Source organism: Austrofundulus limnaeus, unplaced genomic scaffold (assembly GCF_001266775.1).
Source record: "Austrofundulus limnaeus strain Quisiro unplaced genomic scaffold, Austrofundulus_limnaeus-1.0 Scaffold295, whole genome shotgun sequence".
Classification (NCBI taxonomy): domain Eukaryota; kingdom Metazoa; phylum Chordata; class Actinopteri; order Cyprinodontiformes; family Rivulidae; genus Austrofundulus; species Austrofundulus limnaeus.
Window position 1 is genome coordinate 272,857 of NW_013952697.1, and position 15,721 is coordinate 288,577.

Genomic DNA, 15,721 nt, shown 5'->3' on the forward strand with positions numbered 1-15,721 from the left:
GTCATTTGTAATCATCAAAATTAAACGAAATAAACATTTGAAATATATGAGTTTGTATGTAATGTATGAATATAATATACAAGTTTCACTTTTTAAATGGAATTACTGAAATAAATCTACTTTTTCATGATATTCTTATTTTATGACCAGCACCTGTAGTGCGTCCAACTTGAGGCAGTGGGCACATTTTTGCTGCTCAAAACGCGTTCGGTGTGAATGTACCATTAGAGATAGAGTTAGGAGTTCAGTTATCTGGGAGAGACTCAGAGTAGAGCCGCTGCTCCTCCACATTGAGAGGAACCAATTGAGGTGGTTTGGGCATCTAGTAAGGATGCCTCCTGGACGCCTCCCTAGGGAGGTGCTTCAGGCATGTCCAACTGGGACGAGACCCCAAGGAGGATCCAGGACACGCTGGAGTGACTATGTCTCTCGGCTAGCCTGGGAACACCTTGCAGTCCTCCCAGAAGAGCTGGAGGAGGTGGCTGGGGAAAGAGAGGTCTGGGCTTCCCTGTTCAAGCGGTTGCCCCCGCGACCCGACTTTGGATAAAGTGGAAGATAATGATGGATGGATGATAAATCTGTCAGGTGGTTTAGATAACATTTTGCTGACAGACAAACAACGTGGAACCCAACAGTTAATGCTAAAGTTTGGGCAAAGATCCAGCTCAAAGGATAGCTTTTAAAGTATAGTCTGTTTTGTGAATGACTCTCATCTACGACCGCAGCAAATTTTAGCACAATATCTGTAAAAATACAGTATAATGGTGTTTGTTTTTTCAAGGGGTTTTGGTGAACTTTGTCATTTTGAATAGGGTGACCATATGTTCTTGATTTCAGGGGACAGTACACATTTTAGAAGACTTGTCACCGGCTGGAGCTTTTCCCTGGAAATGTACCTGATTTTAGTTTTTTTTATGAATAAGGAAAAAATGGTGCGTGTAGATTGCTGATACAGTAACCAGGTAGAAATCAAGAGTGAGCGTGTCGTGTGCAACAACAGTTCTTACGGTAGCTGGTCACTCTGCTGTTAACATTACAGAGTAGACAAAGAACAGCTGTGTGGCTGCAAGGGATGCTGGGAAACGTAGTGGAAGTTAAATGTGTGCATGTGTTAAAGGTGCTCATGAGTTGTTCTGGTCAATTGTTGTGTTCAGGTTGGTTAGCTGTTCATGTTTAAGTCTGTGTTACTGGCTGTAAATGAACAACATGTACTGCCTGGATGTATAAGAAGGAAGTGTTTTGTGTTAAGGGGGCGTGTGAAGATACAGTGTGAAGTGGGGATGTAACAATTATTCAAGAACCAATTTATAATCAATTTTAACTGCTTAAAATGCAAATCAATTTATCAATCAATCAATTTACTGCTACTTTATAAATAAAGTAGTAGTAAAGCAGTAATAACAAGGAAATCAATTCATTCATCTTTATGAAGCACTTTAAAACAACCACAGCTGCAACAAACTGCTGTACATATAAAATCAAAAACATGAAAGATGTGCTTATTGTGTAAGTCATGTCTTTAATACAAATTCAGTTTGATATTTGATAAGTTTTGTTCACAAAAGGATTTGTGACATTTTTTATTTATTTTCAAGTTATGTTACTAAGACAACAGACAGTTACAGTTTGATACAAGGACAAAAATGCTGATGTTCAAAGAAAAGAAACATATTTGGTTAAAGAATGGCTACATTTTATTTTGTTACATAATAAAAAAATCAAAAATTGCTGTAATTGTGAACCTAAAGACAACAATCAAATCGAATTGGGGCTTGAGCAAATCGTTACATCCGTAGTGTGACGTCAATGAAACTCACCTTTGTTTGCTTGACTACTGGCAACGTCTCTACACTATGCAAAAACAAATGTAAATGTTCCAGTTTCATAATTTCATCTTGATAACAATTACAATAACAATTAACAATAACAATCCAAAGAGGATTTCTGCCAGCTTCTCCAGAAGGTAATGGTTTTGGAGCTCAAAATTCATAGTTTAGAGGAGATGAATGCTTTGGAGGACTCAAATACACGTACAAATGGGTGAGAAGTCTGAGTTGAGAAGTCAACATGAAGAGGAGATGGGAAATGTCTCTGAGAGCAGAAAGTTATGGAACATAATTCAGAACAAAATTCATTTTCTGATCACAGAGAGAGCTGAGACCAGATTCTGATTCTAATTTTGGCCGATACTGATGATTTTAAATAACTGACACTCCGATGTTATAAGGTCACAATGCACCTTCAATGTTCCAATATTCTTTTAGTTAAAAACATTGAGTAATTCCCTTGAAACAATACAAACTTGTTTTAACTGGACATCAGTGCTCACAGCAGAGCAGAAGGGGACAGTGGCTGATTTTCAGACCTTTGCAGAGGTAGATGAGAAACTGATCTGTTCCACTGATCTTATCTAAATATCGTCCAAAATGAAGGAAATCGGTGCACTGAACTGATCAAACAACTGAAAAGATCACACTCACACCACTTAACACCCTGCAATGGTTTTCTGAAGGTTAGATGCTTCTGTTGCTGGATGCCCAGAAATGACTGGACATGATTGAGCTGCTGTAATTGGTAGAGAATGAAGCAGTGGATGCTTATTAGCAATTGTCAGCAGTAATGATAGATCCCTTTAACATTGCCGAGCTGAGGCCATCCTCGCTGTCTGTCCTTGTTTAACTCGTTATTTATAGACGGTGTCAGGCCTGTAATAAACATAAAACATAAAACTGTTGCTAATGTGCTGCTAATGAAATGTGGACATGAATTGAAATAATTTACCGGTGTTGATGGGTCTAACACAGAAATGGTTAGCTCTGTGTGCTCATTTACATGGTGTTTATGTAAAGCAGCGGGCAGTCAAAGCAAAGAGAGAGTACATAACAGGCTGTTTCTCTGCCTTTACAGACATGTTTGAATAAACCGTATTGAGTTGTGTTTTCAGACGCAAGTACAACCTGCGTACACTTCACTCGTAGGAAAAGTGCTTTACAAGAAAGGACCCTTAATCCTTGAGTTTCCCTCTTCAGATTTTTTTTTCTTTCTTTCTGCATGAAGGTTTCACATTGACAAAGTCTGGGTTTAAAGATGGCAGAGGCAATATTTATTGCACATAAAACACTACATGAGTGACATGAACGTGGAAGGTAGCTACCTTCAAAACTGACATAAAGCATTTCTACATTCTTAAACTATGGTTCTAAAATTGTTGAAGCACAACTTAGGGGATCTACTAATAATATATGACCCATCATATCGAAACGAGGATGAAGTCAAATTTGGTCAAAATGACCTTATTACATTTTCAGATTCTTGGCTTTAAAAGCTACATTTTGTCACCTGGATTATTCTTATATCATAATTAAATCCATATACGTATATGACTTAATTTGTCTTGTTGGTTACAATAATACATAAATATTTGGTCTGAATCCTAATTTTATGTCCTTTTAGTGAGGAATTTTTGATGTCCTTTTAAGGGGAAACCTCAAATTATATTTGAATATTGAGATTTCCCAGCTAAACAGAAACACAGCTTTGCTAGCTCACAGGGAAAATCTCAAAATTTTAAGGCGTTTTTTCCTCAAAATCTGTTTTTTTTTTGTTGCTACACCTCAAAAAAGTGCTTCAAAATTTTGTTTTATGATTATATTTCAGGCAGTTCATTGAAATGATACATTAATAAGGCTTTTATTCATTATATTTTGACAAAATGCAATTTTTCTTAACATTTTAGTCAATACACTTTATTTGGCTATTTCTCCAAATACAACTTTTGGACTTAATCCTCGGTTCGATGTGATGGGTCACATATATTTAAAAAAAACTGTTTTTCTATTGTCATAGAGAAAACTGTCAGAAGAAATAAAAATTTCCCAATTTTTTTTTGTTTGACAACACAAATTAACATAATTAACAGTGACGTTTTCATAGATGTACAACAGAAAAAAAAGTTTGTAAATTACAATATATTTCTATTTTAGTCAATATGAACTTGAACAAAACTCAACTAAATGGATGAAATGGGACATATCAGGCTTTTAAATCGTTCATTTTCCCATTTAAATTATTCAGCTGGGGTCTATGTAAAGTGGAACTGCAATTCTTTGATCTAAATTCCTTGTTATTGCAGCTCCACAAGCCCCTCTTGCACCCCTGCACTGAGATGTGAGAGCAACTCGTTTTGCTGCTGCCTATTTAAATGCTAACGCAGCTTCACACCCCGCCCGTTTCCACCCAGTTTGAATCCAGAAGTAAATACTGTATGGATGCTACACATGTTAGCTATGTACAGATTTTGAAGTTGTTGCGCAAGCAGATTTGCTATTCCTGTTTCGTCCAGTGCTCACATTTGATCTTGCCGCTTCCTGTCTACTCAGGTGCAGAGTTCCACTTCTGGAATTGGATCCATAACTGGAAGTAGTGGTGAGAAACAAACTCAAGTATCAAGCTAGTGTCATTATGATTCAACACACTGGTATACCACTGTTAGTCTCCATCGTCAAATCTATGACAAATCTAGAAGGTTGAATAAAAGACAAACTAGACTTTTGTACTATAGTTGAAGTTGAGCAAAGTTTCAAGCTTTAAACTGCATGACATTGTGCATGGGTTCTTGGAGAAAACGTGACGTGTGTTTTGACTAAATTTGATCAGCCGACACAGGAGTTAGCCAAGCATTACGTGTTTGTCTTTCATTTTGATTTGCCTTTTCTACTGCTTTAGGTTTGGAGTTAAATATTAACACTTACCCCTAATTTACACTACTTGCGTTCCGGCTCCGCTCTGCTGCGCAAGTCGCAGCTGTGCATTACAAGTCCAGTTTACACTACCTCCGCTCCGCTCCGGTCCGACAGACGTGCAGGAAGGAGATCGCCCGATAAATTCAGTGATAAGTGAGTTACAGCAAAAAAATAATTAATTCTGTGAAAGACGAACTCCAAACACATCTGAAAACATTGATATAAAGGTTTTTGTTATCTATGTTGAAACTGTCTCGTTGACATCTTTCTGAAACTTCTGATTTCAAAATAAAATCCACGTGTATCGTGTGTGTACACATATGCTTCTTGTTTTCTTCTGCTTCCCAAACAGAACGATACATTCTGACAGCATTTGTGTGGAAATATATCCGTATATTTATTAATATAGCTGTAATTTCGACATTATTCCGACAAATTATCCAGCCTAAAAGTGTCTTATTTTGAAAATACGGATGTTGTGCTCGTTTCCTGTTGGTGCGACGTAATCTTTAAAAATTGACTCCGGCATCTGTCAAAAATAGGATCTGTTCTAATTTTGACGCATCACCGTCGCTCACCGCCTCAACCTCTCATTGATTATAATGGGTGCGTATTTGCTGCGGAGGTCAGACCAGAGCAGAGACGGAACGCAAGTAGTGTAAATTAGAGGTAAAATATATTTCTAAATTTGCATGACCAACGTTAAGGCAAATTTATGTCTTCATTTAACCTTTTATTTCCCCCACTAAACTCTTAATGTTCTTACTGTAAAAGTGTCACTTTTAAATGTTTGTAGTTCATCAAAAACTATCTGCAAATTTGAATCCTATCCAGAATTATAACAAATATTTTGGGGATTTAGATTGCCTAATTTTTTTCAATTTGGATCCGAAATGTGATGTAAATGATCAGTACATTTAATGGTCAAATATGAATACATTTGACAGGTTTTACATTGATTCCATTGATTTTCTTTGCCAGGTTTACCTGTATTATTACTTAATTATTGTCAAATATGTGGTTTTTATGTTCAAGTTGTGACAAAAAGGTTCATAAGTTGTCATTTTTAAATACAGTATAATGTCATTTCATTGTGATCATTCACTGGTCAAACTGTAACGTGACAAAACTCCTAAAGCTTGACACTGAATGATTTTGGCTTTATCTGATGTTATATTCAAAAAAGTGATATTTTAAAACTATAGCATAGCTAGTCTTGGTATAATTAATATTTGTTAATTAATTATGTGTGTGTGTGTGTGTGTGTGTGGTGGTGGTGGAGGTGGGTATGTAGGCCCTGCATAGACCTCCCTACCTCAATGAAAGTTGGATAAAATGCAGCATGATGGTTCAGAGTGATTGTAGTGTAAAGTGATTTATGTGTCCTGGTTGGATAGAAAGGCGCTCTAGAAGTACAGTTCATTTTCCATTTACTGCATTTGCTTTGAAAATCATCCAATTTACTACTAAATATGAAATAACCTGGTTCAGACTTGAAAAGAAAAATAAAATTGTCATATTCAGTCATAAAAAATCTGATGTGGGCAAAAAAATCTGATCACACCTACATTCACATTGCAGGCAAATGTGAATGTAGTCTTAGTGTCAATGAATTAAACAAATAGTACTTTTAACAAGCAACAAATCATCAGAGTACTTTTGTGTTTTAAAAACAGAAGCAAAACTGGCTTTAAGTCACCATTATGCCTTTGGAAAATTGTCCAAATTGGAAAATGACAAAGTACAAAGATTTCGAAAATACTAGAGGAAATTCAAAATTTGTATTTATTTTTTGACACTGTTAAGCGTGTCAGTGTTTGGATGCTGCTACACTTCCTGTAAAACTCGGTAAAGGCTGCTTGTCTGAGTCGCTGTCCGTGCTGTCTTTTATTTACTGTGTGCACATGTGTTTGTGCAGACATGCATACAATTGTGTAGCCGTGTGTGTAGGGTGTGTGTGAAAGTGCATGTAAATCTCCTGCTTCCCCCCCATCTTATTGCTTTCTTGAGCTTCTCAGGGAGAAATCCTCTTGATTTGCCCAGTCCCCGAGGCTAGAACCCCATACACAGCAGATGTTCCACTGAAAGGGCCATGAATGTTTAATCATTTGTGTTATTGATGCCGTCTTTTTGTTTGTTAGAAAACGTGAGCGACCGTTACAGTCTTGTGTGTCTAGTTTTGCATGTTATGGATCCGTGTGAGGCAAAGAGAACAAACATCAGTCTTTCTAATTCATTACATTTAGAAAAAAAAATCATCTTTACCTTGCATCCCCTGCAATGAATGAATAATGAAGTCTATTAAAAATGTTATTTAGAGTGATTACTGTGAGCCCTGTGTCAAATATCACATCACTGCAATCACATAAAAAGACAATCTTTCTTTTTTCTGTCAAACAGAAAGTTAAACCCTACTTTTACCTGAGTGCGGATGAACAAACCGGGCTCGGGCTCTAAACTGTGATTTGTTGGACTTAAAGCTGCTGTTTTAGTATTTGAGCTGACAGCCAGATTTGATCATAATTAGACAGCATGCCGAGGGCTTTGATTGGCACGGTAATTGGATTGTCATTGGGGCTGAAAAGCTATTATCTTTGGATCATGCCCCATGAAATTTGTTGGAAAAACTTCTGTGGCCATCATTAAGTCAGCCATCTTGGGGGCCTTCACAAATGAGCTTTTTTTTTTAATGGCAAAGAAGGAAAAAAGAAGGGGAAAAAGAAAAAGAAAACGCTACCTGTGCACCGCTGGGACCCGTAGATTCTTTGAATCGCAGCGAAGACAATCTGAGCTCTATTGATTAATGATATTAGCATAGCAGGTAGCGCTAAGTCAAAAAAAGAAAAAAAGGCATGCTGCGTTATTGCCTATCGCCAGTAACAGGATTGTGGGGGGGTTGAGGAAGGAGAGCAAGTGATGGAATGGGATAATGAAAGTGAGGTGAGGGAGAGAGAGAAAAAAAACTACAGGGTGACTTTCATTTAAAATTGTTTATGTAAAGCGTCAGGTGCAGAGGAGTGAGCAGCAACACGAGGTCATAAAATTAGAATCAGAAATGTGAAACTGGTAGACTTTCTCAAAGATGTCGGGGCGTTCACAAGTCAGCATGGCAAAGCCACCAAACAACACCAGCATCCATAGCCGACCCTCCGGTCCCCATCCACACAGCCATTTTAGTATCTCACAAACAGCACGATTATGTGCAACAAAGCCTCATCAGTCCTGCAGTGTGAAAAGAGGTAATATATATCTGCTATTATATTTAGCTAATCTCCTGGGGCCAGATGCATGAGCGATGTATGCACACACAAAAAAACACGTGCAGGCCTTTTTTTCTGCACAAACTGGTATTTATAAAGAAAAGCATGTATGTGTGTTAAAACTAATTGTCGGATATGTGTACCACAAATACAGTTGCTCATGTATTTGCTTTCATTGCAGTGTTAATGTGTCGCTTGTTTTCAATTAGTAGATTTTTGTGGTTTATACCATTTTTAGTTAAAACATTGACAGTTAAATTAAATTGGACCATCAAGATAATCAAACTAAAACATATATAAAACGAGAATATTGGGATTTTGGTTGAAATTTTTAAGAACAGGCCTGAAATTATATTTGTAGTTAAATGTACCTCTATAAATCCTAATAGTAATTACAGTCTAAGCTATGAGTTCTATTATTTTGAAGGGCTGCTAAGAGCTTTATTATAAAACACCAGAATAATACTAAATTCTGTAAAGGCATCATTCTATTCAATTCTCCTCAATGTAAAAGTCCTACTGTCAAGTTCACTCAAAGTTTACAAGATTCGTAGTCATCCATTATTCAATAATATAAAAAAGAAGAGCCTGATAAACCATATAAGGCTTGGAATCTGCATAGTCACTCATTGCCATGATGAGTCACACCTTCTCTTAGAGACATCCACCGTGACGCTCATAGTGGCAGACACAAAACAAAAGGCAAAGTAGAAATGAAGGGGGTGTTCACACCATCCCCGCTTAGTCCGCTTTAATTGAACTCTAGTTTGTTTGCCTAGAAAGTCCGGTTCGTTTGAAGAGCTGTGAAACTGTAATCGAACTCTGATGTGGACCAAAAAAAAAAAAAGTGAACACTGATCCACCTGCAAATGTGCAGGTTTCGACTCAGATGAAGAAAACTCTGGTGCGGTTCAAGTGCATGTGTGGACGCCAAGCGAACCAGAAACCACATCAAAAGCAGGAAGTGGACTATAGTTATAGTTATAGTTCATTTGCAAAAAAGCACAATGTGAATGCAAACTGCACCAAATGAAAAAATAAATAAATAAAGTCCATTTTTGGTCCGGACCAAACAATTGGACCAAAGGACTTTCCTGGTCTGAATACACCCTTAACTTGCCAAGCAGTAATAAAAGTTCTTCATTCATTGCACTGACACTTTTGATATACTTACTGAGAATAGAAAAAATATATAGTTTTATATTACTTTCGAAAAATGAAAAATAAAATTTTAGAAAAGAAGTTTGTCTGGATCTGTGCTTTTTTTGTTTGTTTAGGTGTAATACACTCAAAAAAAAAAAACTGATGGACTTAATTAAGAAAATTGTGTCAACTGTTTCCCCTGAATTGCGTAAAGTTAACACATTTATTTTACACTGATGAAATGCAAACATAAAGTAAATGTTTCCTTTACTCAATTCAGTGGATACAGCTGGCGTAATTTTCTTGATTAAATCCTCTACATTTATATTTTTAATATAATTGTTTTTATTTTTTATTAGTTTCACTTGTGACATCCACCGCTCCTCCTCCCAGTGTCACCAGTCACAGCTGCAGCCACTCTTCTCATCATCCCAAGTCCATGCGATCCTTCTGCTTCACTTTTCTCAGCAGTCAAGCGTCATCGCTTTTCTCGCTACGCCCGCCTTTTCTTGTGTTTTCAAGTTCTTTTCATCTCTCCTTGTTTCAGTCCTTGAGTTTGTGAAATTTTCAGTCTGCAATTCATAATCCAAACCTTCTACTTCCCCTGAAACAAGTTTTAACCCTGCTGTAAAAGAAAACAAATCCACCCCAATAACCTCCACTCACACATTCATGCTCCCATTTAATACAGATGACCATTTTTACTTCGGCTGGTAAAAAGCAAAAGCATGGCAGCGCCACACAACGTTTCTACAGAAGTAATGACACTGAGCATGAATAAAGGGTTCTGATGGTGTTCCAGCTCTGGCTTGTGTTCCAGGTCTTTGCACACTTATCAGTGTATTTTGCATATGGGAATGCAGGACGATAAATCTGGCTTTTCATCATATCTGAAAGGTGTAATGCAGCAGGGAAATGTTTGTCTTCTCGGTGGCAGGTCTCTCCATTTCCTCTCTTTTCCCATTGTGTCTGTGGGTGAAAGTTTCCATGCAGGCACTGTTGATCATGGCCTATCAAGTGTCATCTGATTTGCATTCAGTGGACGCGTCATTATTCACTACATTTGATGTCCACAAAAACACATTAGACCTCTGTTTTGGTGCCGAGTGGCGTTGGTCGCGACCGCCCAGACATCATTTGTGCGCCCAAATAGTCAAATGTAAATTGATATGTAAGAAAATGCCCCATTAACTTTTTCATTAATGGTTATAATGCATTCTGAGTGTCATCCGTGGGGTGGTGCGCTTCTGTGAGCGTGGACACACACGCGTGTGCTGCACACAAACAACACAAACAAGAAGACAAACACACACACACACACAGTAATGATTTACACAGGGACAGAGTGAGACAGAACACACACACACATCGATCAAAGAAAAAGAAACCTGCATCTTAAAGCTGTTCACTTTCAGTTTTAACAACACTTTCACTTTCATTTGAACTTTCACTTGTTCATACACTCCCAGATGTGCTCACAGCTGTGTGAATGAACACAGAGGGCTTTGTGTTGTTCTTATTTTCAGCAGCTATACGTTTGCAGACATGTGGCTTTGAGTGTGAAATGACTCACACTCAATGCCTACATCCTGTATTGTAATGTGCAGATGGTCAAACATTCTCCAGGAGCACGTTTTGCATGTTTTGCCGTTATATACTTTCTGTGGAGCTGCATGGATCCTCGGCTCCTGTCAGCAGCAGCTTTCTGCTCCCACCGACTTCATCTTCATCTGGATATTTCCGAGGTTCTTTGGATCCTTTTTCTTTAATGTCATAACGCGAAAACCCAGAGGTTGAAGTGCTTCAATTTATACTGAAAAATGCAGAATTTGTAGCTATTTTTTAAACGTTTACTCAGCTATTTGATCAAAGAACAGCTAGTTTAATCTGTTTTTCAGAAAAGCCTTTACTTTAACAATAGATCATAGCTGTGATGGTCAGTCACAAAATGTTTCACAATCAGAGATCTGACTTGACAAACCATGCTTTCTTAATCTTAGTCATTAACAGATTATCTGCTATGTTTACTTTTTTAAGTACTACAGTATGTACAAAGAAAAAAATACCATTAAAACTAGACCTGTTTCACACAAAATTCCCTTTTCCAAAGCAATCTTTTCTATTTGCAATTTCTAAATATGTCTATGTATACGCCATTGTTTTTAGAAATGATATCATCCACATAAATACACCAAAATATGACCCATAATGCTGGAGTACCTATGCCAGGCCTGTATGTGGCGCTGAAGTGGGCCACAGAATACACCAGAAACAAAACCGCGTGGCATACGGTTCCATTGGGACGTATAGCCCGGGGGGGTGGTATGGTGGCCCACCAGGCCTGATAGGCACTGGGGGGAAATGCTGATTTATTATTATAACGTTTATCTAGTTCTTTAAATTTCCATGCAAAGATACACGTCAGAAGAGTGTGAATGTGTTGACAGCATCCATTTTCTTTTTCTTTTTTTTTTTTTTTGCTTGTTTAATTTTACAGTCAGATATTTCGTGATATCATGAACCTGGGTTTAAATCTGTGTTAAATACTAAGAAGATCACAATAAAAATTAATATTTATTAAACCCCAAATTAGGATTTCAGTTTTAAATCAGTTTCAGCATAAACACTAGAGAGATAGCAGGTTGTATTAAATGACACTGTGCTTTTTTATGTACAAATATACAAATATGTAGAACACTTAAAAAACTATATTAAATATTAGTTGAAAATATTAATATTTTTAAACTAGACATGCTTCATTCACTGTTAGTACTTTTTTCTGTTTCTGTGCTTCTTATTAAGTACCACTGGGTGCTTAACAGGCTGATGTATGGAAGCATAGTGGTGCCACATTTGCAATAAACAAATAATAAATACATTTTAAAATATTAGAAATGTTTTCAAATTTCACCATTGTTTATTGTTCAATCAGTTACTTTTTCATGTTTAGGGTGATATTTTCATATTCTGACTAAATATTTCTGTTATTACGATGTAAACATTTATTGCTTTATAAAAAAAAAAGAATTACATACATGTCAGCTTGTACGGATTGTCCATAAGTTATAAGGATTTTATGTCATTTTCCGGGTGTACAGACGTATGGAGCAATCTCACGGATATTTTTCAAGTCTGACAGATTTTTTAAAAACCTCATTTTCAAATTTATCTAACATGTCAGAGCCTGTAGGATGATAAAAAAAAACAATGAATAACATCAAACAGCCATCTTCCAACCTGTTCTACCGCTAGAAATAAGTTTTGAACTTTTTCCTCTCTCCTTTCCTCCTGCTTCGCAGCGGGCGCTTTCATGTCCGCAGCCGACAGACCCCCCACCCCACCCCCACCACTGCAGGTGCGAGTTGTACGGATTTTTTTGCAAAATTTGCTGATTTTTGAGGCTTTTTATACAGGTAAACGTCCGAAGAGGTTGACATGTATGTAATTATCTGACAACATTTTCTTTGAAAGTAATACATTTTCCCCATTATGAATCAATCAGGCTTGATTAAACACAAGACCTTGTTCACAGATAAACCTGGGGGGCCACAGCCACATCTGTATGGAGGGTCTTTGAAAAAGTCTGGACCAGAGTTGTTTATCAATGTCCAAAAATCTATTGGAGTGTCCTAAGAAAGATAATTTTTTTTTTAATTCACAAAATAGTCAATCTTTAAAAGTACTAATTAAAGTAACTAAAATGACAATAAAGAAGTTATTTTTGCTAAATTGGTTTTGAAAAAGACTGGTTTAGAGTTGATAAAAATACTAATCATTAGTATGTTTAGCAGTTATGTATGGTGGTCAATCTCCCCCACGTTATGAACTTAAAGGAACTTCAGGGCGCCAAAGGTGAGTGTGTGTGCACATCTTCAACAGTCTCACACACAGGTAACAACTACAACATTTACACAATGAAGTGTGAGAAACAACTGAGAGGAAAGGTCTCATCTCTGGTGTTTCTGGACATGTTGAAGCACAAATAACGAGTTGGACAGATATGACAGGGACCCAGTTCCCAGTTAGACCTAACGCTGTTTTACACGTTTAGCTAAATCATTATCTACTCTGTTCTCCTGTGCATTATGGGAAAAAATATATATATTTTTAAGGAGTGTTAAAAAAAGGCATGACAAAAAAAATTGTGTTGTTTTTTAATCATTCACAAACATAAAAAAAGTGTCCAATTAAATTCATCACATGTATGTTGAATGTATGAGTGGAACTTCATAAATATATTTTATTTACACAATTCTTGAAACTCAACATAAAAATCACACTTTTTTTGCAATTTTAGTGCATAAGAGATTAATATATGAACATTTTTATTCAAAATAATACCATTTCAGTAGCTCTGATGACACATTAGGAAAATTTCCTGCTTAAGACAATTTTTATTAATTCAACATTAACACTATTTAGTAAAGTCAAAGCACAAAACTTCATTTTACTTTGAAATTATTGTATTGGAACATCAATAGTCCTGACCTTCATAGGAGGATTTTATTCATTAAACATTTTCTTGTTTTTGCCAGTTTTTCTCGAAAATTATATTTTTTTTCGTCATTTGTCACAACAGCTCAGAATGACGGGCACAGATTTCCCAAGATGCACTGCAGTTTACGTCTAAATCTTTCCAGGTGGTTTCTCTCCTGAGCTCCCTGTGTGTGTTTTAACATGCAATGAAAACCTATTAAGTATTTTTTTTATTTTGTCTTTCGTTTATGATAATAAAAATATTCACTGAAAGGATTAAGGTTCTGTTGTCCAAACCAGCGTTACAGTTTTGTTTTCTAACAAAATGAAGCTGCCGTTCATTTGGTTCTTTTATTTGATGAACCTATATTGCTTTCTTGATGGCAAGAGGTTAAATAACCTGTGAACTGGGTAAGATTTTTTAATGGAGCATCTATATCAGTCAGATAACTGACCACATTAATCAATAATGTGTTTATTCACATAGTGATACTTGTGTAAGTTAAAAATGTAACGAATATGTGGAGAGCACAAACATACGCAGTTCATGTTAGTCCGAACACTGATAAAACAGCTAATAATATTTTTTTTTGAAAAAATAAAACTTGTTTTGTTGTTTAGCTTTAATTTATTTTTAAAAACAGCTGTGGTCAGAGCTAACCTCAGTAAATAGCAACACCTTCAGGTTTGACTGCCTCTACAAGAGAGACAGGTGATTTTTTCATCTACTTAGAACAGACGAATAAACAGACGAAATGCCATTGATATGTTTATATCAGCTCTTGTTCTCTCACTTTTTACATTTCCTATAAAATTTACTGGTGAGGAGAGAAGACATTAAGGGAAAAGTGCAACAGATAATGTGGACATTTTGTGCGTGAGCTGAGATATGAGAGATGTATTAATGGGGGGAGTTATTGTGCTTTCAATTACGGCACAATGCCTTCCAGAGATGTTTGTGCGATTTGGCGGTGGCCTGTCACGGTGGGGGTCCCTCTGTTTGACTGATGAGCTCCCTAATCTGCTAATGCTAATCTCAGCAGACGGGGTGGAGGTGGGTTCGAGCGGCTGCTTTATCTGACGAGCCGAACGGCTCGACTCGCCGCTCCCTAACGATGGCCAATAAAATTAAAGAGTCGGTGCGTGCCCGGGTGGCAGAGGAAGACGACGGAGGAAATTAGAGATAGATAAACAAATAGAATCATAAAAAGGCAGGGCGCTGCTGAAGTGGTAATTCAGTGGGAGTTCATTAGAGGAGAGATGGAGGAATGAAGAGCGTCGGGCTAAACTGTGGATGACATTACCTCTAATGTGGCTCCCCTGCAGAGTTTCTGATAGGGTGGCCGTTCTCGGCAAAAATAGGGTTTTTAGCATGATGCCACGCTCACAAAGACAAACTCCCGCTAAATAGGATTTTTTTCCCTAAGCATTGTACTATTTTAGTTCCGAAAATGTCTCCAAATGGGTTTTTCAAATGTGTTCAGGCTCACGGCCAAGTTGTGGCGGCACGGACAAATGAGTTCTGTGGTGCAGTAAATTTGTACGGTGCTACAGCGTTTGGAGCAGAGAGCTTAAAGTTTTCTGTATTTTTTCCAAAAAAGACAGCAGTTTTTTGTCACGTTCCCTCATTTGTACTTTTTATGAGACACTTTCTTCAGGACAAGATGCAGTTCTTTTGTTTATTGCTATGAATATTCAGTTAATTTGTTGATTCTTGGTGATGCTACAATAATAAGCTATACTTCATATTTTTAGGCTACAGAAAAATAAAACCTACTTTTTTAAAGCAGGGGTTCCTAGGATCCCAATGTGAGTTGTGTCATACGGGGTCTTGAGATGATCTCCAGAAATAAAATAATTTAAAACAAATGTTAAGAGCATATTTTCCATATTTGTTACATAAAATAAACAAATCATGGATAAAAATGCTGTTTCATTCCATGTTTCCAGGTTGTCTTTTTATTATGTTCTTGTTTAAGCTGCACATTAGTGATATTTCTACATTTCAAACAGCTTTAAATGGAGTTACTGTACAAGGCTTGCTTCTGTTATTTTGTCAGAAGCTGATAGGTTGGGATGGCCGATGTACAAAACAAACCC

The 15,721-nt window shown here is 36.9% G+C and overlaps 1 long non-coding RNA gene across 1 annotated transcript in view; it reads left to right on the forward strand.

Annotated features, from left to right (window-relative positions):
- LOC106526809 (uncharacterized) overlaps positions 1-15,721 on the forward strand; it is a 240,464-nt gene that overhangs the window by 166,171 nt on the left and 58,572 nt on the right. The window contains exon 7 of the long non-coding RNA XR_001311305.1: positions 4,380-4,425. This is a non-coding gene — a long non-coding RNA (uncharacterized LOC106526809). The remainder of the gene's footprint in view (positions 1-4,379; positions 4,426-15,721) is intronic.